Below are 26,546 nucleotides of genomic sequence, written 5' to 3' on the forward strand. Positions count from 1 at the left end.
CTTGTGTAACAACCTAGTTGTAAAACTTCATCGTTAATGTGGTTTTCTCCATGCTAATTTAACATATACAAAAATACTATGTATTACACATGCATATCATCCAGGGTTCTTAGCAAGCAGCAGAAACCAATTCTGGCTGATTTAAGCAGAAAGGAAGTCTCTTAAAAAAATACAAAGTAGTTCACAGATTCTCTGCGTGGGTTGGAGAAACAGCCTAAAGGCGGTCCACCCAGGGCCACACCCCCAAATCATACACAGGGCAGGTCCCATGAACACAGCACTGTTGTAGCCAGGCTCCGTGGCACTGACCCGGGAGAGGCAGACGCTTCACGCACAGCAGAAAGTGCTACGCGGGACAGCGCCTTCTTGGGAATGTGGATGGTATAGGTACTCTTCATCTCACAGTCACGCTTGCTGGCAGATTCAACTGTGTTCTGACTCTCGACTCTCTTAACCCTTGCTGGCCTCCCTCAAATGTGCTGTGATTGCCCTCCCATTTTTGCTCTGTCTCAGTTTCTCATGTTGTGCTGACTCTGTGATCCTTAGGTTATTTAAGGCCAGAATGCTGCGGATGACTGGGGGGGGGCACCTTCTACCAACTCTGCGTGGCCTCCCGAGATGCGTCTGCTGTGGGCTCAGCAGGAGACTGGGATGCTTTGTGCCAGAGGGAACCTGAGCACTGTGTGCCGGGAAGAGCGGGGCTACCCGATCTGGGAAGAGCTGATCAGGCTTGAAGGTGGCCAAATTCAGAGCACACCCTGGCTGCAAAGTCTCAGCAGCGATGGCGTTGGCCACACTTTCCTACAGGGGCTTCGTGTCCTGCCTTGAGGCATGCAAGGATCCATGGTTGTCAGAGCTTCATTTTCGTTAGCTGGCTTTTCTCATTCTAGGAGTGACATTGACCTGGCCACTGTCGGCCTTTCTGAATCAGCACCAAGGTTGTTGAGAAGTGGGCTTAAAGGGAGCAAATTTCAGGCAACAACAATCAGAAGAGGAAAATCCTGGTAGAAAAAGCTATTTCATTTTGTTTGTGAGGCTACCTGGGAGCCATCTGGGATAATAATTCCTTGCAGAGGGTGGGGAGAGGGTATTTCTATGTAAAGAATATAACAACCCGGTCCAAGTTTTTTGTAATATGTTCAGGAACACAGAGGTATTGTGTTAGGTCCTCTGGGAAGCAGATATCAATAAAGTTAGAAGTGCAAGAGATTATTGGAGTAATACCTGCAAAGAACAAAGGGGGAAAGGATGTAAGAGGGGGCAGGGAAGACTTCAGATTGCCATGCAGGTCTGACACCTGTGGAAGGAGAGGGGCAAAGGAAGCACTGGGTGGGAAAAGACGTAGATTACAGGGCAGCTTTGAGAAAGCTGTCAGCCCAATGCGGAGCTCCAGCACCACGTGTGCCCAAGAGCACTTTCACATGGGGCAGAAAGGGTGGAAATTAGCACCCCCTCCATGCTCAGTCATTGCCAGGGGCTGCCCTGGAAGGGCGTGAGCTTGGCATGGAGGCTGCAGTGGATCCCCAAGGCACTGCGGCCAGAGGCTGTCAGCTAACTGCTCTCCTCATGGCAATATCCAGTTCTTCCTTGAAGGGGGATCCAAGTGGCACACTGCCTTGGCTGCCACAACAGACTTTAGCAACATTTCCAACAGCAAAGGTTATAATTTTTTTAAGTTAAAGCAACACATGTGTATCATCATTTTAAACATGTAAAAAAATATTTAATAGAAGGAAATTGCTATCTCACTAGAGATTTTCTATATGTAATATATACAAATAAATATTTCTATTTAAAAATAAGATCATACTCACATACTATTTTAAACCTTTTTTCACTGAAAATATATTGTAAACATATTCATATTCTCTTTTAATTTACATACATCTATGTATTTTCTAATGACTGCATAGTGCTTCTTTGTATGAATGTACCTTAATCTGTTTAAGTGGTTCCCTATGGATCAACGCTTTGGATGTTTCGAGTTCTTTGTAACTATGCGCATCACTGCAATGACAATCCTGGTACATGTGCTCTGTTCTGAGAGTTCCCCAGGGATTCCAGAGCCTGCCTCAGTGACTCTCTCTGATGCTGCATCGTCTTGACAGGATGTTGTCCTACCCTGGGGCTCCATGACATGTTGCCAAGGATGCAGGAGTACAAAAAGAAGGACCCCAAGAGAAAGGCCACTGTGCCAGGTGGCTCTGAGGGCTCTTGTGGGACAAAGAGCCAGGCGAGCATAATGGCTCAGGGAATCCAGACTCCTTTCCTCCTGGGGCATTCCTGCAAGGATCATGGCCCTGCTGGGCTGTTTATTTAGTTTCGTTGGCTTATTTAATATCCACTTGCTCCTTTCAGAGATTTAGTCCCCCAATTCCATTGAGGAGAATTAAGGGAAGAAAATCCTCGGAGATGGAGGGCCATTGGCAGAGTTACTTTATTGTAAGAGTAGCTTTCACCGGTCTTCACTTGGGAACAACCTCCATTTAAGCCCAGTGTGAGCAATCACAGTATCTTCAGTTTCCTTGGTGATTTGCAGGGTTATCTCCCATGCGGATCCCAAAAGATTGTAGTTCTGTCCCTCAAACCCTGTCGGGATATAGAACCTGGCCGAGGCACCAGCAAAGAGGCTGGTGGTGGGATACAGCTGAAGTTGAAGACCAGAGGCAAATGGAGCTAGAAAGAGAATACAAAGCTAGACTCTGATATTCTTTGTTTTCTTACAAACGAGCTTAATTTCTGTATCAAGTGCCATTCTACTGGTCTTATGATTTTCATCTCAATCATTTCAGGAATTTCCTCCTCCCCTCTCCACTGGGTTTGGAACTAAGTCCTTGGGCTTACATAGCATCAAGTGGGAGAGCTCTTACCAGTTCTCAGTCTTTGTTGTATGTCCACTGACATCTGCTGAGCTGCGCATCACCCCTGCTGACCCTGCACAGGTGTCTGCCGAGACTTCTACACTCCCCATCTGCCGAGTGGGCCACCGTCCACGCGGGTCACTTTGCAGCCTTCCCTTCCTGCTTTCCTGGCTTTTCTCAGTTTTCTACTGTAAACATGTGCTGCTTTTGACTTAGGGAAAAAAAGCTTATTAAATATTGTCATTTAAATGTATCTTTATTGCTATATGTTGCTTTTCTGTCTTAAAAGTATGGTTCTGGGGTGGGAAATGGGCAGGATTTGGAACGAGCTCTGGATAAAGGTCATCACTTGAAAGCAAAACTAGGACAATTCAACCTGTAATAAATGCAAAGCAAACCCGCCTTAAGACGTGTTTGTCAGCTTGTTGCTGGGGATTTCGGGGAGATGCTCTGACTCCATGGAGGAGCCCTGGATTTATGTGTAGGAAGGTGTGACCGGAACGTGGCTGAGAGCAAACAACGCGGCCCTGCTCTGTGGCTTTCCGGCCCGCCTGGCTAAGCAGGGCTGTGTCACAGGGCAGTGAACAAGTGCAGGCTGGGTCAGAGGAGCAAACTGCCTTCCAGTAGAACCCTGACTCCAAATATGCAGATTTGCAAATGTACTCCCTGCTTCTGCTCCCTCCCAAAGGACTCCTAGTTTGGATATTAGGGTTACTGTAGCCAAAAAACACTTTTCTTCTACGTCTCTGACATTGTCCAAAGGAAAGGATGACCTGGCTGGCCTACATAAATGTTCTGGTTCTTTTGGCTGGCCCTAGTGTGGAAATGGGTCTTTAGACTGATGGAGTTTGACGATGACATTGTCCATTAAGATAAACCCATCTGTTATAAACCTTTCTAGAAAGCAAATGGCAATTTGGATCAAGAGCCTTTAAAAAGGCCATACCCTTTGATCCAGTAACTCCTCCTTGAATAATTGCCAGAAATTCAAACACAGATTTATGTACAGTGGTGTACATGATGGTGCTACCCAAAATAATAAAAGATAGAGACGACCTCAGTGTTGGATAATAACAGAAGGAGGCTAAATGAATCATGGTGTACCCATACGTTGGCCTAGGATGAGGCCATTAAAAATTATTTTCAAAGAATTTTATTGGCAATGGGAAATGTTCACAGTATAGTAAGTTTAAGAATTTGGATTCACAACTGTGTATACAGTATTATTTTAACTTTATAAAATTATTGCATGCACATTCCTCAGTAAATTATTACAAAGAAATATATCAACGCTTTAGGTGTTCATAGCTGGTGATTTTTATTTTCTTCTGTGTATCCCCCACTAGAAAGATAGCTTTTTTGTTTGCTTGTTTGCAGACATAATTGAATCTATTTGTTAGTTTACCAAGCTCACCAATTTATCTAGAGACAGTAATTTGGGATTCAGAGATACAGTAGAAAAAGGACATACCCAGCTAGCTGCAGACTTTAGACAAGTTATTTCATTTCTCCATACCTAAGTTTCCTCACCTACATAATGGGAATGATAATATTTACCTCCCGTGGGCTATTGTGATTATTTAATAAGACAATGAATATAAAGTGATGAGCACGTAATAAGTCTTCAATAAATGTTTCTTTCCTTGCTTTCCTCCTCCCCACTACTATTTGAATTTTCCCATTATGAAGTAATAAAAAGAATGTATTTAGATTTATGTACCGTTATATGATTCATTATACGTTAATTGAATGGCCTGATGGTTGTGGTTTTTAAAAGTACATATTTCAAAAAGGAGGAAAATCCCTGTGCTTGAGGAAGATGGCATGCAACGAGGGGAGGTTTCAGAGAGAATGCAGATGTTCTTAACTGCTATTTTCATCTGTCTCCCTATCAGGAAGAAATGCCATCAAACCAGAATGGAGAAAACTGAAGGTCAAGATAGGAGAGCAGATAGTGGAAAACTACTTTAACCAAATATACAAATTGGACTCTACCTCCCTTTTGGCTGGAACGTGAAGAGAAAATTTACATTCCATAGGAGGCCACTGTTCAAATATTGCGTAAGTGTCTTTGAACTTCTGGAATTCCTCTTGAACCCCTTAAAACCACAATGAGAGCACTGAGGGTCAGGAGGGTGGAGATGGGAGAGGATCTGGGAGGAAGAGGTCTTTGGAGAGAACAGTTTGCATGCTGTGGGGTACTTCCCCTTCATCCAGAGAGAGACAGAGAGAGAGAGGCTTCAAACGAGAGCAGTTTGGGGGCAGAGGCTGAGGATGGAACACAGGAAATTGAGGTCTGATTTCTGCCTGAGAAATCTAAAGAATGAGAAAGCTTAAAGCACTTGCCAGGCCCAGAGAGTGAAGAGCCAAAAGTACCAGTCGAAGCGGAGCCGTCCTCCTCCTGCCCCCTCTCTGTGCCACCCACCCCAGGGGAGTCAGCATCCCAGGTGTGCACGCTGGGCTGGGAGGAAAAGGGAAGAAAAGAAGACAGCCAACACACACTCTCACCAGCTCTAAGCCTCCTGCCTGTAGCAGGCCCAGGCTTACGAGGAAGATTTAACTAAAGTTTATTTAAAAATAAAGCTTACAGTTTCACTCATTATATAGGAGTAGATTTCTAATATCTAAATGGAGACCGTACTTGGTGACTTAAAGTGATTATAGAATTTTTATTTATCACAGTGATCGGAAAAATCACAGGACTGATGAATTTTCCTCCACGAACAGTGGAAGGCTATCCCTCACTGCGTTAATTTTAAAGGACAAATGAAAAAATAAAGCTGCTTTCTGGTTCCACTCCAGAAGTTCACTTATACCAAAACACTGCCTAGCCGGCTTAAATGAGTTTAAGTCAGCTCGTCGAGACAAATGACCTCCCGGATGACCACAAGAGTCACATGGAAAATCTTTGAGATATCCTAGAAAATCAGAGAGAGTAGCCAAAAGGATGAAAATGGAAAATGTTGTCCTGATTTTAAAATGAGGTGATAGATGAAATTTACAATTTGATTGACGAGTATCACCAGCGCCAACAAAAATCTAGATGGGATTATTAAATAGATGGTTTCTGAGTACTTTAAAAAGAAAGTGATGTTTCCAGGAACTAGTGCAGACTCCCTAAGGGCAAATCTAATCTCATTTCTTTTTTGTATGAGTTATTAGATTAGCGGATCAGGAGGATGTCATAGACTCAGTGTCTTATTTCTGTGAGACCTCTTACTAAATCCCTCACGATTCTCTTGTGCAAAGGCGGAAACATGTCAGTGGGGACTGAGAGGTAGATTTATAGTTGGTTGAACAATTGTCCTCTGGGAGTGCTGATTAATGAATCCCTGTCACCCTGGAAGGTGTCTCTGGTGGCATTCCAGTGAGCTTTGTTCTGGTTCTGTCCAGGTTAATAATTTTTGTTGATAACCTGGAAGATGACATAGAAGCCAGTTTTATCAAAAGTGTGGAAGACACTAAGGCAGAAGAGATAGTGAACACAAGTGAATGACTATAAATTTTTAAAAATTTGCAGTCATATCTGCTGACACATTTTGACAACGAAGTTTGCCATATCTGCAACCAGGACAAAGACTGCTTACGGCTCGTTCAAACAGTCTTCTCACTCTCTCCAACAAATGCTACCTCGCACAGCCCACTGAGACTGTGGGCCCTCTTGGTTGCATGGTTTTCTATGCCGCTGTCCTCAGAATCTGCCTCTACTTTATTCTACCCATTAGTTGTAATGACACCCCAGCTCCTCCCCACAAACGGCTCCCAACATTGCCAGGCAAAACCCACTTCAGCCCTTGAGCTCCATCAGTACCTTCCCTGGCTCAGGTCCCTGCCCTGACTCAGCCAGGTTTTAACTCTCAGAGCATCTTGCCAGCTCATGGCCCGCTGTCAGTCCCCTCAGAGCTCTGAGAACAGGGCTGGTAATTCCTTTCTCTCCTTCCACCAAGTGTCTACTTGTTCCAACATCTTAATCCCATGTATCCATGTGCATAAATATATGTGTACTTCCCATCAGTATGAGATCTCACAGGGATGAATGTCAAGTCTGCACTGTTTGCAAATTCAATTCCACCAGGACAGAATGGGGGAGACTTGTCTTGACAAGATTCTATATTGAGCTTTTGGGCTAATTTTCCTAAGACCAATTTGCCTAAAGTCAATTTGCTTAAAATCTCAACTGTTGAAAATTATCTCAAGAGCACATTTGTGGTTCTTAAGGATAAAATCACTCTATCTCTGTAAAACATTTTGAATGTTGGATGATTCCTCCTATTTTACCTATTTTTAATATTTTATGAATTAGCAAGCAAAGGAACTTCTACTTTTATTTCACATAAGTTATTTTGAAACTTACAGTATATTACTTGGCAGATTGTAATAAAGTTCTTCTCCTAGGTACATACCCTAGAGAAACTAGTATATTTTTACACAAAAAGACTTGTGTAATAAAGATGAACAAAAAATTTCATTCCAGTTTTATTCTTAAAAACCAAACATGGGAAATAACACAAATGTCCACAAACAGATGAATAAACGAATTTGGTTATATTCGTACAATGAATTACTATTCAGCAATAAAAAGGAATTAACTACTGATACATGTAACAACATGGATTAATCTCAAAAACATTACATTGAGCAAAAGAAGCCAGGAAATGCACAGGTATGATTCCATTTATGTGAAGTTTAAGAACAGGCAAAAATTAAAATATGGTGGAAGAATTGGTACTGCTCTTCTCTGGGAGTAGGGATTGACTAGGAAGGAGCGTAAAGGAATTTTCCAGGGTAAGGAGATATCCTATGTCTTCATCTGGGAAATGGCCACGTAAGCAGAAAGTCACACATGCACAAAAATTCATTAAGCTCCACTCTTAAGATTTGTGCATTTTGCTATATGTAAATTAACACCCTCACTAAATTATTGCTTAAAAAATTTTATATTTCCTATAAGTTTCCACTCAAAAACATACCAAGTTTGAATATTTTTACATCTGGTTTGCAGTTACGCTTTTACATACTTTTTTTGGTACCATTTGAATTTTGAAGGAAAATCAGCACATATGCAGGTTGGTGCCTATTTAGAGAGCTCTCTTCATTTAAATAGTAAAAATGTGCTACATTTTTCAGCATATTCAACTCCATTACAGCTTAATTTTCATAACCTCTAATTGGTGAATTCACACTGGGTGGTGAACCTGAAACACACACGCATTAGCACGCAGAATTCTGAGTTGTGGATATTTGTATCTGGGATTGAACCACAAGCAATTTTCTCCAGATTTTCCTCAATCTCCATGTCCTTGCCCAAAATAAACAGCTCGCCCCCACCCACATCCCATGCTGATCCCATTGGATGGTTGGCAGGTACCAGGTGGTGTCCTGCTTCCACTGTCCTGTTCACTTGGAGCCACCCCAGCCCACTGGGCAGGCTTTGAGTAAGTCTAACTTCCTTGAAGTTGCCAGAGTAATGTAGTGGTTGAACCCCTTGCTCCGTCTCTCCAGGTGGCTTGATTTGCTGCCTGGCTTGGTGTGGTCAGGCAGCAGGCTCTGTAGGCCTCACCGGGCTGCCCATTCAGGTCCCCAATTTCTCCCAGGACGAGAGAACCTTGTAAAAGCAGCAGCCCAATCCCCAGTCCTCTCTGCTTAACCATCAAATACAGCTCACATGGAAGTAAAATCAGAATATTCCTCTGTAAATATTCACTTGAAGCTCTGTTAATACACGCATAGCGTTGCTATGGGCAACGCGTGGTAAAATCCTCAGCTGAACCCCGACCCCCAGTTCTGGCCATGTAACATTTTTTCCTTCTTAGGGGAAGGGAGGGTATTAATAGATTACGCCCATTGTTCTTGAGTGAGGGAGGCTGAGTCACGGTTCTCTTTTTTGTAAGACATCTGTCTGGACGCCCTAAGGAGAATGCACATTATCTACTAATCCAGTAGTGAGAGACCCTTTTGTTAAGGAATCCTGTTTGCTTGCTCTTTTGCTCCATGAATGGATTAGGGAGAATTGTGCTCCTTTGTGTCCAAAAACAGGCAAAAGTAAGGTGTAAACAGATTGCATCCTGGGTGTAATATCTGCGCTGGAGAGAAGAGTGGAGAAATAAGGACTTCCTCTCCCTTTTCCAGAAGAGTTGCTCAGCTCACGCAGAGTGGAAAGCACTGTGGATAACACGTTTATTATTTTATTTTATTTTTTTGATGGCGCATTTGGGAGAGATTAAAGGGCTCTGGCCAGTCTCTCAAAGCACAGCTTGGCTCTGAGGAAGAAAGCCCCCGGTTTGGCAGGCCCTGAAACTGGTTTCTCCAGCACTTGAGCTGACAAACCTACTCAGGACTGCGTGCGGGAGGCAGCCCGCATATCAAAAAGGCGAGAAGCCCATTGTCTGGAGTCAGACCAACCAACCGAGGGTTGAATCCTGACAAGCCGTTTTACCTCTTTGGGCCTCAGTTTCCTCACCAGTAAACTGGAGTTAACTCCTTCACCAGGTCATTGTGGGAGTTAAATGAGGTCCTATGTATAAGGCACGGTCCATAGCAAGTCTTCATGTTATTGTTACTCCAGGATAAGAGCACGTAGGAGGGGCCACATCCCATTTCACTGAAGATTGAAGAAGAAATATAAAGTGGGAAATAGTCAATAACAAAATGTCAGGACACGGAGGGGTTTGGAAATCTTGAAATAGGAGGAATAGTTGAGGAAACTGAAGGTGTTTTACCTGGAAGAGAAAGAATTGTCAAATATTTGAAGTGCTACGTCATATGCCAATTGGGGCTGAAAAGCCACCTGACAGGGATGTCCTGTGCTGGGTGGTAACTTTCAACTCTAAACAAAATTCTCGTCCCCCAAAGGGCTCTGTCCTGAAGGCAGCAGAGATTGGAGGGCAAAGGCTGTGACTCAGGGTTAGCAGCGGATGAGATCCAGGGCCCCTGGATGGAGGACGCTGAGCAGACACAAGCCTGGCTGTCTGGTTGGGCCAGAAGGTCCTAGAACCCAGAACAGCCCAGGACAGGGGGTGTGTAGTGGTTTATCCCAGCTAGACCATGGAGGCCTTCTGGACAGATCCTAATGCTATTCCTAGGATTGTGTTCACTTTTGGGAGAGGCCACCTCAGGTCACCAAAGCACTCCTCCTGTGTGGAGTGGAGTTTGTTTCCTTGTGGTCTGGCCAGGAAGCGCCAAGCCGGGTGGCCGAGAGGCTCACTGCCTTGGCTGGAAGGCTGAATGACTGGCCAACTGGTGTGTCTCCAGAGAGCAGACTGACCAGACTTGACAGGCTGGTTCTCTGGCCGCTTTTGCTGCCTGCAGAGCATCCCCCTCCAGCCAGCTGATTTTCTCATTGCTGGGTTTGTAAACGGCGTGATTTATGACCATGCTCATCCATGCTGGCCCCCGGGTACACAAGCTTTCCCTTCCAGGCTGGGAGTGAATAATGAATTAATCACCCTGCCTCGGGTTCAATACGGAGCTGAGTGTTTGCAGATCTTTATTGTACTGTGCAAGCCAACTCGAACTACTCAATTTACACTCCTAATTCATTTGAGCTTGTGCAATTCTGCTGTTCGTGGGAGCTGTGGCCTCGTGGCTTCTTGGTTCCTGAGGAAGGCTCACTTCCCCCTCCCGGCCGTCCTCTTCCACTAGGAGTAAATGCCAAAGACTTCTGGGTGCTCAGAGAAGCCAAGCCACTTCCTCAGAGACTGCTCTCTGGGATATCTCTTGTCCCAAATGGTGCTGTTTAGGGCATTTCTCAGCATTAAAAGAGATAGCTGAACTGCCTGATGCTAGCCGGTGTGCATGACACAGACGAGGCACAGGAAATGTTTGTTGAATGAATGACCCTGGCTCCACAGACACAATGTTTATCAAAACTAGTGGCTTGCAGTCACGGTTGTAAGGGCTTCTCTCTTCCCTTCTTCTGATTCTGTAGGACTTTGAGAGAAGAGTTTTTACTAGGTCTCAGATCTGATGAAATCTGAGTGATGAGATGGGGGTCAAGTTCACTGGGAAGCAGTGGGAGGTGAAGTCTGCATTTGAAGATTTAGGGCTTTCCCAGCTTTGACCATTTTTCTTCACCTCCCAGAAACCAAAGCCATAAGCAGGTGCCTTTTACCCAATGCTTGAATATGAAAAGCAGTGGACCTCAGGATTCTGTATGGAGAAGACTGACCCACGCTTCATCCTGATGGGCTCCAAGAAAGGGGCACATTTAGTCTGGGGACATATTCCACCAGCTGAGATGCTGCCTTGTCTACTCCGTTAGCTAGCCACCCTACGCCGCCCAGCCTGGTCCTGCAGCCCAGTGGGACCTCCACACCCACGCCCCTTTTTGTGGAGCTTTTCTGCACCTTGTTCAGTTCTCTGAGACCTTGCTTGCTGCCTTGCTTCTTGCTGGGGTACCTTCTCCCCCGACTCCTTAAGACGTGCCTCAAAAGCTTCCCAGGCCTCTTCACATCAATGTGGTCTCTCTTTCCTTTTGGCCTCAGTCACACATTGCATGTCCCTTGTTTAGCCATTCTCTCACTTTGACACATTTCCGTGTCTCCTGGCCAATTGAGCATGGCTTCTGCATTCTCACTCTAGTCACTGGTAAACGTGTGAGGACAAGAAAGAGCTGAGGGCAGCCCCCGCACCCTCCATGAGACACTTCCCTATAGACCAACTACAACTTTTTTCTTTCATCCATGAAGCAAAAATGCTTATAGCACCCCTACTCTGCCCAAGCAACAATGAACATGACTTCACGTCTTCTTGTTTCTCCCCTCCATACTCCAGCCACATCCACTTTCTATAGTGCTCTCAAACCCACCAGGCTCCCTCTTATTCCAGGAACTTGGTATGTGCTCTTCTCTATGCCTAGAATATCTATACTCTCCTTCTCTTCTAGATTTTTCATTCTGATCTTTCAGAGCTCAATTCAAATACCAGTTCTTCCAGGAAGGCTATCCTGGCACCACCATCAACACCGTTGCCCCTGTCCCTTGCCCCTTGGGCTGAACGTGTTCTCTGAAACTCCAATCACAACTGTAATTACAATGATTAATTATGTAGTCAGTTGTTTAATAGTCACCCACCCCAAGATGTGACCTCTCTGAGGGCAGGGCCACGTCTGTCTTGCTCACTGGTGTATTTTCATTGCCTAGAACAGGATCTTACACATAGGAAGTGATCAGTAAGTACTTTTTAAATAAACAAATAAAGCGTATCATGAAAGATATTTTAAAAATATCCTCTTATATTTAAATATAGTAAACAAAGGAGAAACGTGTTCAGTGGGCATGATAGCCAGCCATTGATGGTTTCCATTCCTTTTGCCATTCCAATTTCCAGAAAACTTCAGAGCAGGAGGTAGGGGAGGAAGGATGCTGATGATGGCACTTTTCATCTTGCAAGATATTACTCCCACAGAACACTGCAGGCAGAGTTGGAGATAGGAGGAGTCTTGGTAACAATGCCTTTTGGGAATTGGAGTTTTCATGCACTCCATTATAGAAGATCCAGGGGCTGCATCTTATGAGATTCAGCTAGACGTGGGGTGAGCTGTGAACGTCCACCTGCTGACTGAAATCAAATGGGTTGTAGAATAGGGGCCTATGTAGAACCTATTAAAACATAAAATCAGCAGAATATTATTTACTACAGGAATCAGAAAAAAATTAGAAAATAATTTGTCATCCTTAACAGGATGCAAAAACACATGCTTTCTATAAAACTGGAGTATTATCAGAGCCTAACCGACCAAGGAAAGGGAAGCACCCAACTCTAGTCAGCTCTAGCCTTCCACCTGGCAGTAAGGAAATAAATCTAGCCCACTCTAGCCGTCTTCTCTCACCTAGGAGGGGGAAAAACTGAGAAACACTTGTGAAGCGTACAGTCCAGAGGCATAGGCTCTCTAAAAGACTGAGACCTAATCATAGGACTGCAGAATGCTTCCCCTCCCCCTACAGCTCACCAATACATTACCAAACGCCTAGTATAGCAGTGCCTTCTCCCCAGTACATCATGTCTGGCTACCAGGAAAATAATTACAAGGCATAATAAAAGGCAAAAAATACAATTTCAACAGACAGAGCAAGTGTCCAAACCAGACATGGCAGGGATGTTGGAATTATCAATCTGGGAATGGGAACGCTAAATGACTATGATTAACATGCTAAGGGCTCTGATAGGTAAAGCAGACAGCATACAAGAATAGATGGGCAATATAAGCAGAGAGATGGAAATCCTAAGAAAGAGCAACAACAACAAAAATGCTAGAGATCGAAAACACTGTAACAGAAATAAAGAATGCCTTTGATGGGCTTATTGGTAGACACAACTGAGGAAAGAATCTCTGAGCTTGAGGATATATCAATAGAAACTTCCAAAACTGAAAAGCAAAGAGAACAAAGATTTTAAAAAACCAGAACACAATATCCAGGGACTGTGGGACAACTGCAAAAAGTGCAACATACGTGTAATGGGAATACCAGAAGGTGAAGAAAGAGAGAAAAGGACAGAAGAAATATATGAAACCATAATGACTGAGAATTTCTTCAAATTAATATCAAACACTAAACCACAGATCCAGGAAGCTCAGAGAACACTCAACGGGATACTATTGTTATTTGTTGGATCCACTAAGATGAGGAAAAAATAATAGTTTTCATTTTACCTTCATTTATTTCTCCTTCAACGCTCTTTCTTTATGTAAGATCTGAATTCCTGACCTATATTATTTTCATACTCTCAAGAACCTCTTTTAACATTTCTTGCAAGGCAGGTCTATTGGCAACAAATTCCCTTTTGTCTGAGAAAGTCTTTATTTCTCCTTCATTTTTGAAGGATAATTTTATAGGGTACAGAGTTCTAGGTTGGAGATGTTTTTCTCTTGACATTTTAAATATTTCCCTCCACTTTCTCCTTACTTGCATGGTTTCTGGGGAGAAGACAGATGTAATTCTTATCTTTTCTCCTCTATATGTAAAGTGTTTCTGCTGCCCCCATACCCACCTGCCCCACAGGTTTGAAATAGTAATAGCAAAAATGTATTTGAATATATATCTCTATATACGCTTATGTATGCTTATATATAAGTGAAATGAATGACGGCAATGATACAAGGGATGATAGGGAGGAATTAGGATTATTTTGTTATTATAAGGTACTCATACTACCTTTGAAGTGGTATAATGTTATTGAAAATGGACTTAGAAATGTATATTGCAAACTCTAGGGAAACCACTGAAAAAGGAAGTATAACTAATATGCTAAGAAAGAAGAGAAAATGGAATCATACAAAATGCTCAGTTGAGACCACAAAAGGCAGAAAAAGGGTGGAAGACAAAAATAGGAACAATATGATAGATATTAATCCAACTATATCAATAATCATATTGAACCCCAGTGGTCTAAATGCATCAATTAAAAGACAGATTATCAGAGTGGACCCAACTATATGTTATCTATAAGAAACTCACTTTAAATATAAAGACACATAGATTAATAGTAAATGGATGGAGGAAAATATACCATGCTAACACTAATCAAAAGAGCGTAGGAGTACCTATCTTAATTTCAGACAAAGCTGACTTCAGAGAAAGGAAAGTTATCAGGGAAAAAGAGGGGTATTGCATAAGGATAAAGGGATCAATTCTCCAAGAAGACAACACCAAATTCTGGCAAGGATGTGGAGCAGCAGAAACCCTCATTCATTGCTGTTAGGAATGCCAAATGGTACAGCCACTTTGGAAGACAGTTTGGTGGTTTCCTGCAAAACCAAACATCCTCTTACCATATGATCTATCAGTTGCACTTGGCATTTACCCAAATGAGTTGAAAACTAATGCCCAAGAAAAACCGGCACATGGATGTTTAAAGCAGATTTATTCATAATCACCAAAACTCGGAAACAACAAAGATGTTCTTCAGTAGGTGAATGAATAAGTAAACTGTGGTACATCCAGGCAAATGGAATATTATTCAGTGGTAAAAAGAAATGAGCTATCAAGCCACAAAAAGACATGGAGGAACCTTAAATGCATATTGCTTAGTGAAAGAAGCTGATGTGAAAAGGCTACATACTGTATAATTCCAACTATATGACTTTCTGGAAAAAACAAAACTATGGAGACAGTAGCAAGATCAGTGCTTGCCAGAGTTTGGGGAAGGAGATGAATAGGCAGAGCACAGAGGATGTTTAGGGTGGTGAAACTATTCCATATGATGTTGTAAGAGTGGACACACAGCATTATACATTTGTCTAAACGTATAGAACGTACCATACAAAGAGCAAACCCCACTGTAAACTATGGACTTCAGTTAATAATAATGTATCAGTATTGGTTCATCAGTTGTAACAAATGTACCACACTCATGCAAGATGCCAATAATTGGAGAAATTAGGGTTAGGAGTTGAGGAGAACTCCCTGTACTTTCCGCTCAATTTTTCCATAAACCTAAAACTGCTTAAAAATTTTTTTTAAGTCCAATAGATTAAAAAACCAACAATGTGGAAGTAATGACATTAAATGATTATCAGGTCTTCTTTGACTTAGTTTGGATCCTGAAGTCAGTTGAACTGCAAGTGTTCAGGGACATTCCCTAGCTCAAGGGCAAAGTTAGACCAAAGTGCTTCCTTGGTAGGTTTTCTTCAAGCTGAGGCTGTGTCTGAACTCTCATTTTGCCATTTCTCTACAGCTTGCCCCATTTGATGACCTGAACAATCGCAGCTCTGTTGTGGCCCAGCACTTACTAACAGGGGTCACATCCTTATGCTCTTGGTCTCCTATGCTGGGAAGATCACTAAGCATGCGTTTTTATCTTTCCCTTTACAAAAGTAGAGCTGCATAAGGTGACATAGTAATCATTTTCATAATCAAGGAACTTGAGTAGCTGAGGAGCTAATCAATTACAATGTGCAATGCCCAAAAGATTCAGAAATTGGCAGCCCCAGGTGCCTCTGAAAGTAGGAGTAAAGGTTGATCTGAAAAGAGGAAAGTGAGTACAAATCAGCTAAGGAAGAAGTTAGACCCCCGATGCCATCATCCACTCAGTTCAGCTAGGGAACAGCCCCTCCCTCACTCTGCAGAAAACTACAGGTTTAGTCTCTGGAGAATGCAAAACAGGTTCTCTGGACTAAGAAACAGCAGGCACGAATGAAGGCAGGGGTTACATACTGGAAGGTGAAACATCCAGCTCTTTTCTTAGACTTGGATTTCAGAATCCTAGAAACCATACATGCTTCTGGCAAGCAACTGGGAGAAACTTCTGTGGGGAATCTAACCAGTCTAAGAGAAAAGAAACATAGAAACTGGTAACAGGATGTTCTGTAAAATGGCCCAGGAGAATCACTGTACAGTGAAGCCTCATTTGACAAGACTTTCTCCCTGGCCTGAATGTCCAATCATCTTTTTCGTGCCCTACTCTTTGAGCAGACAACACATGAAGACAACATCATTAATTACCAAGGAAATGCAAATCAAAACCATCATGAGGTAGCACTCTGCACCCACTAGAATGACTAAAATTAAAGACTGTTAATAGCCAGTGTTGGTGAAGATGCAGAGCAATCAGAACTCTCATACATTGCTGATGGCAACCACTTTGGAAAATAGTCTGACAGTTTTTTATAAAGTTAAGAATACCATCACCATAAAACCAAGCAATTCTACAACTTCATATTTACCCAAGAGAAACGAAAACATTTGTCCATACGCTCAGAACAGCTTTATGCTTAATAGCTCCAAACTGGAAACACACTAAATGCCCATCACTAAAAGAATGGATAAACACATTGTGGTGTATTCATGTAATGGAAAACTATTCAGCAATAAAAAGGAAACTAAGCTACAGATTCATGCATCATTGATGAATCCCAAAAACATCACACATGACGCCATTTATATGGAATTCTAGAGCAAGCAAAACTAATCTATCGTGGCATAAAGCAGATCAGTGGTTGCCTGGGGCTGGGGTCGGGGGAAGGGTGACTGTACAGGGGTCCCAGGAGTGATGGAAAGGTTCTAGATCTTCATTGTGGTGATGGTTACATGGGTATATACAGGTAAATGACTGCAAATACATGTTAAAACTGGTGTATTTATTGTATGTAAATTATACCAATGGAATGAGATTTTAAAATATATCACAGTAAACTTTGTTTTTTAAAAAACTCAGCAGATAGCCAAGGATCACTGAACATTTGAGAAAAGCATTTAATATGGGAGACAGCGGCCAAGGGAAACAAGCAGAAGAGATAAGCTGAAGAAAACAGACTGTGTACGGACAAAAACAGATTAAAAAGTGAAAACTTACCATTAATGTCCTCAGAGATATTTTTCTTTAAAAACTGACAACTACAAAACGAGAAAGGTTGCTATAGTAAAAGAATATTCAGAGAACAAAAAGAAAGCCTTTGTAAATTAGAAGGGCAATAGCAAAATTTTTTAACTAAATAGAAATGTTGGAAGATTCTAAGAAAATCTTCCAGAAAGTGGGAGGGGAAGAAAACCCCTAAAGAGATGGAAAATAGAAAAGAAAATTAAGCCTCAATTTAGGAAGTCCAAGATGTGAATTCTAGGAGTTCCATAAAGAGAGTAGAAAGAAAACAGAGAGGAGGAAATCATCAAAGAAAAAATTCAAGAAAATTTTCCAGAAGTGGAGGATAGGTGTTGCCAGATCAAAAAAGCCCATTGAGTGCCTGGTGGATGAAAATGAACTCACATGAAGACACATCAGGATGAACTTTCAGAAACTAAAAACAAAAAGGAGATGTTTCCAGAAAGGGGGAAAAAGTTTTTATACAAAGAATTAAGAATCAGAATTGCTTTAGGCTTCTTGATTGCAACATTAGAAGCTAGAAGATGGAATAACTCCTTCAAACTCTGAGGGAAAATTCTATCTGACCCGGAATTCTAAATCAAGTCAAATGTCAATTAATGGGGAGGGTATAATAAGGATATTCTCATAAGTGCAAGGTCTCAAAACATGTATTTCCCATGTTTGTTTTAGGAAACTAGTCCTAGAGGTTGTGATTTATAAAAACAAAAGACTAAATGTAGAAAAAGGTGGGAATCAGGGATTAGGAGATCCAAGAGAGAGATGAAGGAACTCCCCAAGACCATAGTGAGGGGAAACCAAGATCACATTTGTATCATCACCAGCACAAACTGGAGCAGGTCAGAAGGCTACAGGGGCAGAAATTTCCAGAAAATGAAATTGGATGTACATCTGATGCATCTGGAGATATTATGAGCAGATTTAGAGAACTGACAGAGGATTTGGGGTCAAATTAACAAAAATAATATACAAAAATCTAAGCAAATGGAAAAATTAGGACAGTCAATTCCAGGGCAAATAAAACCTTATGCAGAAAAGAAAAAGTGATCTTAGTTGTAGGACACTCTTAGTTCAGCTATGAATAGTATTTACATCGTCATAATAATGGAAACATTGAATATTGATGTAACCAAATTTATGATATAAGTGAACTGAGAGCACAAGGAGATGGGAAATATGTATGCCTGTGAAAAATCTAGAAGTAGCAGAACATGCTATTTAGTAATTCAGGGGTAAATAGAATCAGTTAAAGAGTTGAAAGTAGTTGCCTCTGGGAAGTAGGAAATTAAGGGAAGTGATGATGAGTTTGCAATTTCTCTATTAAGCCTTGCGGAGCACTTCAAACTAAGCACACAGCACCTAGCTCCTTGGAGAAATGGCTGATTCCAGGGCTAGGACAGGGTGGGGACGAGATGAGCCGAGAATAGCTTGTTGTGCCAGAAAACAAGGACGTGCTTAAAGAATGCTGGGGCATGTCACAAGGACACAGAAGCCAGATTGAAGGGGCCCCCCTGGCCACATCTGGGACAATCTGAACACCAAAATACTTAATTGTAGTAATGAATTATAATCCATTAATTCAAAATGCTTAATTGCAGTTATTTGTTGTAACAACGGAAAAAATACGAATTTGTGAGCCTATACTGAAAATCGATTAATAACAAATAGTAAACAAACATACAAACGGGGGGAAGAAAGGTCTCTTGAAGAATGCAAAGGGCCAACTGGTGAATGTGGAGGGAGTTCCTGAGTTAGAAAAACATCATTTTGTGATTATCATTATAAAGATTGGATCAGGAAAGGATCATCAGTAGATACTAACTCTAAGGGAAATTTTGATGAGAAGCAGAATATTCATATGGTCTTAAAGTGTCCATCTATAGGCTGCTTATTAGTTGCAAGGGAGAGGGAGAAAAAAAGGAACTAATTCTGTTATGGGAGAAATAGGGCAACACCTTGATAGAGACTAAAATTAACAGTAGCAAAGAGGGACAGGTGAGCAGTATGCACTTCCAAATGTGAGGCCCTGGAAAGACACATCTCCAATATAGCATTCTGGTCATGAAGGCATAGCAACAATTTAATCAAAGTAAACATTTGCATAAATGAGGAACATTCTAGTTAAAAAGACAGGTGGGAGGGACTATGTTCTCAAAAAATGTCAATGTCATAAAAATCAAAGAATGGCTGTGGAAATGTTCTAGATTAAAAGAGGCTAAAGAGAGATGACTACTAATTGCTACACCCAACCCTAGGCTGGGGTCTCTGCTGGAGGGAAAATGACGTAAAGGACATTATTAGATAACTGACAAAATTAGAACACGGACAGTAGATTAGACAAAATTGTTGTATCAGTGTAAATTGTAAATGTATGAAGTTGAAAACTGGACTGTAGTTATATAAGAGTCTATTCTTAGGAAGTACCAAAGTATTTAGGAGTAAAGAACCATGATGTATATAGCTTACCATCAAAAGGTTCAGAAAAAAATTATGCACAAAGAGAGATAGAACATGATAAAGCAAATGGGTTTAAAATGTTAACAATGAGCAAATCTGGGCATATGGACGCTCCTTATTCTATTTTTAGAAATTTGAAATTATTGCGAGATAAAAAGTTAAAAAGAAACTAAACACATTTTGATGCTCCTCCCAAATTTTTAACTAAAAAAAATATAAATACTACGTATCCACCTTAGAGAAATAAAATATTACTAATGCAGTTGAAAAAAATGACGTTGAGCAAACTGAGAATTGAATATGTTAGTTGGGAAATACTAATAAGCCCCAGGTTCCACAGATCCTGATAAGATCGAGATTAGAGATCTGTAGATATGTTTCCATGCCCCCTTGTATCATCTCCCGTCTAGAGCCTGTCAATATACGTTCACAATGCTTGAAGTTCAACATACATTGTATAGTCTCTGTGATTTAAAAAACACAAAAGTATAGTTACAAAAATTATATTATTACTATAAAAAATATATAAAGCTGAATTTCATTTTCTGCTTCATAAATTTATGTATTTTCCAAGCTTTCTCTAATGAGTATATTACATTTATTATCAAAATAGATGCAATTTAAAAAATCAGCCTATGTAACTTTGCATGTGTGATACGATCACAATCATGTAAAACTGTGATGACGAAAGAGTGAGAGGGAATGTACCAAGCATGATGATTTCTCGGCGCTGAGAACACGATATTTTTTTCTTCTGTCAACACTTCCATATTTTTCTAATTACTGCTATGGTGATAAAACATCAATTTTCTCTTTTTGTCAATGAGAGAGATTATTTTTTAAATGACCTCACTCTATGCACCAAATCAATTCCAGGGATTTTAAAGAGTTAATTTTTCAAATTGTAGAAAAATAAGAGAACGTGAAATCAAACCTCTTGAAGGGGGTGTCACACTAAGAGAAATCACAAAGAAAAGGATTTGCTACATGAAAATTTTGTAACATCAGCCTGTTTGCCTGAGTCTTCCTCCAGTCTCCTCTCCTTGGTGGCTCCGACTGGCCCCTGGTTATTCGTTTCCACTCCCACCTCTTCTGTGAGACACACTGAGGGTTTCTAGCGCAACAGGCACCTTTCCTGACCTTGAAGTTAGGCAATTACAATTCTTAACACTCTCTATCCATCCATCAGTTCCTGTGTCCTGACTCTCCTAGAGATGAAAGCCAGAGACCGCCGCTCTCCCTCCTTTATCCCACTTCCTGGCAGAAGGCGAGTGGCTTCTCTTCCCAGCTTGGCCAAGGACTCCTGCAGAAGGGCCAGTGTGGCTGTCCTCCCCTCTCCAGGATGGCGTCTTTGTCTACGATTGCTGTTCCATCTCCGGCAGCGAGGCAGACCATCTGCTGATGCCTACCGCCAGCTGCCGTCTCGTCTTAGCTTTCTTGTCTCCCCTGAGAATTCTCTGACTTTCAGGCACATTGTATTCTCTTCTGCCCTTGCTCAGCCTGGGTCCTTATCTTTGGGGAGCTTTCACAATCTCTCCCCTTTACTTAGCATTGCCCTGGTGTCCCCATGGAGGCTGACGCCCATAGCCCTCCCTGAATGAGTCCCCTACTGTCATATATGCCATCGCATGGGACTATAGAAAAGGGAGTCCATCCTTGAAAGTATTTGAGAGCACTCGCAAGGGATGTAGAGCTTCCACCAGGAGGAAACAGATCCTGGGGCTCTAAATCCCCCGGGATCTTAGTTTCAAGTCCCCATATGGAGTCTCAAACCTGTGAATCATGCCCAGGGTTGAAAGTTTACTTTGCTATAGTTTCATGGGTAAAAAACCATAAAACAGAGCATGTTTATCTAGATAAGACTCTCTTTTCCATCTAGAAAGCTCTCCCTGCCCACTTGTCTCCATGATTTAAAATCAGACACATCCATCAGGGTCCAGAATAAATGCCATCTCCTTCAGAAAGTCTTCTCTGATCTTCACGATGAATGTGATCTTTCCTCCTTCCCAAATCCCCTAGTCCTGTATTCATACGTCTCCTGGGCAGAACAGATGCTGCCCAGCCCCTGCTACAATGCCCATCCCCTCCCTGTCTCAGCCTGCTGCTGAGGCCTCAGCATATGCAAGGCCTAGCTTGGTCAAGTTACAGCGTGAACTGTATTGACCCGATCGAAGCTGCTTGCCGGTCCAGAGCCATCATAGTCATAATTCTCTATAGCTGGCTGCTGGCTGATTGAATAAAACTCCTACCCAGATCATAGAGCTCTGTTTTCCAGAGCTCTCTTGTGCCCTGCACCCCTGATTTCTCCATCATGACCTAGTTTGTGCTAGGCCTAGAACATGCGAGCCTGGCATGGTCCTTCTAACACTAATGGGTCACTCACACAGCTCATTTTTCTTCTTCCCCTCCATTTAGGTCAGGTCCCCAGAAGCAGAGCCTGAGATGGGGATTCTTGGGCGAGTGATATATTGAGGGAGTGCCTTCAAGAGAAACCAACCCATAGAGTGTGAGAAACAGGAGAGCGCAAGGGAAGAAGCTCAGCCAGGATGACAGGGGAAATCTAGCCAAAACCTGATCCCTGGGGAGCCATGGGGAATCAAGTGCCCAGATGCAAGGGGCTGGGCTGTTAGACTCCCCCATCAGTCAGCCATTGGCCAAGATGCCTCCTAAAGGGTGGGACTTGTAACCTCCCCCACCTCCTGTTCCATCAGCCAAGGGCATGCCTCCAGGCAAGAGTATAGGTGTGAGCTATTCGCAGCCAACAACAACAGCACCCAGGGTATGGATGCACCAGCCTGGTACAGGGGATCTGAGTGAGACACCAACAACATCTGTTACACCCTCAGCTATGAACTGAATGTTTGTGACCCCACCCCGCAAATTCATATGTTGAGGACCTAATCCCCAGTGTGGTGTTGTTTGGAGATGGACCCTTTGGGAGGTAATTGGGTTTGGATGAGGCTATGGGGGTAGAGCCCCGTGATGGCATTAGTGCCCTTATAAGGGAGTGAAGAGACCAGAGCTCTCCGCAAGGTGAGGATACAGCGAGAAAACAGCTGTCTGCAAGCCAGGAGGCAGACCCTCACCATCACCCAACGGTGCTGGCACCTGGATCTTGGACTTCCAGCCTCCAGAACTGTGAGAAATAACTGTTTGTTGTTTAAGCCATTCAGTCAGTGGCATCTTGTTATAGCAAGCCTAACTGACTGAGACATCCTCCCTTACTTTTTCTCTACCCACACATACTTCTTTTGACAGGTCTGTCACTAGCCTACTTTCACTTTTTTTTTAAACTTTCGTAGTTGGACATGAACACAATCAACTAATTCCAATCTTGATCACCAATACTGAAACAGCAGACTACTTGCTTCCCCGGATTAGACAAGAGGTCATTTTGAATTTTCATCACAGAATCTTGTTTCTTCATTTAATAGATGAGGAAACTGAGGCACGGATAGACAAGATTTACTTTGTCCAGCAAATTTTGTAGCAGAACCAAGCCTGAGGCTGCCTGACGTTCAGGTAAGAGCTGTTCTGCCATACCCCATTCCACCTTACGTCATTGCATTATGACTATTTTGCTAAGATTTTCTAATTAATCATTATTGGAAATGATCATTAAATTCAATGCTTGGAAAAAAGTTGCATGCCAGGAATAGTATTCCCTCCTGTGGTTTATGTCTTAGATGAGGACATGGAGTTAAGCCAGATATAGAACCTACTTAAAACCTTACAGAGTTTTAAACCAAACTTGAACCTTCTGGACTTCATTTATTTATTCTTGGCAACTTGCAGCTTCCTGATTCTTGGAAAGTTGCTGGCTCATTTAGAAGAAAAACTCATGAGACTTCTTGTGCATTGAGCAGCTCTTACAAAACAATCTTTTGAAGTGTAAAGTGTAAATGAATAAGAAACAGAAGACTGAAGTTCTCCTAAAATACACATGGATGTAATCATTAAAGGAACAGGCACACTAAGCAAAATGCATAATTATTTCTTGTGTCCTAAACCCTGTGGAAATAGTCTTGAGCTCAGCAAATCCCAAACATGCTACGGTTTCCCTTTGTCTGAGACTCTCCTTAACTATGTGGCAAAAGTCACCAGAGACATTGTGGCCAGGCTAAACCCATTCCACTCTGTCTCCCAAGCATTTCTCTTGCAATATGCTCCATGAATAAGGATTCTTTCTGCTTCCTAATCCAAACTGTTCAGAATAACCCATCGTGGAATGAGAGTCTTTGGGCTAAAAGAGTATGGTAATCCAGTTACATGACCATTGAGGGCCAATTGGGACGATTGCTTTTCTGTATTTAAAGGCTTAATACTCAGAAGTTGAATGTCATGAAAGAGGGGTCTCCACAGAACGCTGATGTTTTCTTTTGACACAGATAAAACATTTTTGCTACTTATTTGGCCTTTAGTCATCTAGAAGGCTAGCTGTTCTCTACTCTGGTCCACACTCCAGCTCTCTCTTAGCCCAAGTCCAGCTCAAGGCTCATTGAGATTTCTTAACCAGTTCCTCTGTGTTGTATATTACCAGGCCCTCTTCCTTAATAGCTGGTCTATCTGTCAAAGCAAAGAGCAAATATAAGCAGTTGTTTAATGCCCAGAAACTCAGTTTTAGTTATTCTAGCCAATTGGTTCCCAATGACCACACACGTCATTCTTCTTCAGCATGAAGAATTAAATTAAATTAAGTTCTCCATCCGCCACACCTTTAAAATGGGCCATCACCCCTCCCTCACAAATACAATGAATTTTCAAGACAATTCTTAACTCTATTCACAAGCTTTTGAACATTCTGGGTCTCCCTACAATTTTGAAAAATGGGGCACAGACTTTGGAGTCAACTGACCTAGGTGTAAATCCTGGCTCTACTCCTCATTAGCTTTGTGGCCTTGGGTACGTTATTTGACCCTTCTGAACCTGAGTTTCCTCATTTGTATACCTGAGTAACACTGGTTAGCTTGTCAGGTTGTGGGGAGGTTAGAGGAGTTAATTGTTCAAAAATTCCCAGCCCATACCAGATCCTCAAAACAATTACTATTATTAGTGTTTTAGTGACATCTGTCCTTCATTGCAGATTGTGCAGGAACACCCAAGTCTTCTGGAAGGCCCTCTTGCTGACAGCTGGTGCCAACCTCTGAACTATTCATCCGAGCTGGTACCACAGGACCTTTGCTGCAGTCTCTCTCCTCCTGCCCCCTCAACCCCAGCCAAGGGAGAGAGTGTAGACTCATGGGGGGCTGAAATGACTTTCTTAAGGTTTCCCAAGATGGAGTAGGCCCTCCTGAGTAAATAGACCCCAGAATTATCACTCCTTACTTGTTAGTTCTCCAGGTTTTGAATGGAGATGGGGGAATATTTTGAAGCATCATCTCTTTTCCTTTTCCAAACTTATCTCTACCTCTGACTTCAAAAAAATATTCACCATTGGCTGCTGCAAGATGTAGCTCCCGCCAGAGGTGCTAGCCAAATTTCCATGTATTTCTAGCTGTATATCAGGCACCTGGAAATGTGCGCCCAGAGTTTGGGAAAGGGGTAAGAGATGGTGATGTGGAATAGACATAGTCTCAGTCAATTTGGGCTGCTATAACAGAAATGCCGTAGACTGGGTGGCTTAAACCACAAACATTTATTTCTCACAGTTCTGGAGGCTGGGAAGTCCAGGCTCAAGGAACTGGCAGATCTGGCGCCTGGGGAGGGCCCACTTGTTGACTTGTAGGCAGCCACCTTCTCCCAGTATCCTTACACGGTGGGGAGAGAGAGGGCTAGCTTTCTGTCTCTTCTTTTAAGGACACTAATCCCATCATGGCCTCCAACTTCAGGACCTAATTACCTCCCAAAGGCCCCACCTCCAAATACCATCACATTAGGGATTCAACATGTGAATTTGGGGGAGACACAAACATTCAGTCCCTAGCAGACATCCTCCTCCTGAACTGTTGATTGAAGACCTGGGGGTGGTTATGGTCCCTGAAGTGCTTATAGAGCTAATAGATTGTATGTAATATGTAATAAGATCTATCATATAATAGCCAAGAAAACTTTGAAAAAGAACAATAACAAGGGAGGAGCTCACCTTGGAGGATGCTAAAACATATTGTGAAGGTAGTTTGAAAAAAAATCCAATACTGTGCCTAATAGGACAAAACAAGCAGTCCAGACCATAGTACACACATAACAACTTCATGTATAATCAGTAAATGGCACAATGTAATTGGTTAATTATTTGAAAAATTGAATTAGGTCTTCAAGAAGAAGCAGTTAGTGCTTACCAAATATTCTATGGCATCCCTCAACCAAAAGCAAACGACTTTGAGATGGAGGATTGCAGGAAGAAGCAGCCTGGACCCCTGAGTCACCAGGTGGAGGTGCACCACTCAGGAGTGCCACCCTGAGCATCACGGGGCTTGACATCAGTAAGAATTAAGGCTTTTTATGTTAAGGAATTGAGATTTCAGGGTTTGACAGTTGTAGCACTAGCGTTAATTATCTCAAATACAACGCCTTCGCACCTTACACCACATATCAAAATCAAAATAAATTCTAGCTAGAATAAGAAATAAAATGTTAAAAACTGGAAGAAAATAAAGATGAATGTTTATTCACTCTCTGGATGGGGTTTTTCTAGGCCTAAAAGCAGTAGAAGAAATTACAAAAGGAAAGATCCATAGTTTGCACGAAAATTTTAAAAGTCTGTGTAAAACGGATTTGAATTTAAAAACAGAATTGAATAAAAAATGAGAAGGTATATTTCCAGCAACTATGATAAAGGGTTAATATCTTTAATATTTAAAGAGCTCGTAAAAACGAAGGCCAGGGGAGAGAGAAAGGATTATCTGCAGCAAAGCTTTAATCATAGCTGGCTTGTCCTGATACCTAAAATCTTTCCAAGTCGGCCCCCAACCC

General features: G+C 42.1%; 1 long non-coding RNA gene across 1 annotated transcript; it reads left to right on the plus strand.

Moving 5' to 3' along the window:
- The first annotated feature begins 252 nt into the window (after window positions 1-252).
- Window positions 253-26,245, plus strand: LOC138924554 (uncharacterized). The gene is made up of 4 exons (XR_011439489.1): window positions 253-387; window positions 4,757-4,922; window positions 23,069-23,156; window positions 24,718-26,245. It is a non-coding gene; the product is annotated as an uncharacterized lncRNA (long non-coding RNA).
- Window positions 26,246-26,546: the final 301 nt, after the last annotated feature.

The sequence above is a fragment of the Equus caballus genome, chromosome 1, assembly GCF_041296265.1.
Source record: "Equus caballus isolate H_3958 breed thoroughbred chromosome 1, TB-T2T, whole genome shotgun sequence".
Classification (NCBI taxonomy): Eukaryota; Metazoa; Chordata; class Mammalia; order Perissodactyla; family Equidae; genus Equus; species Equus caballus.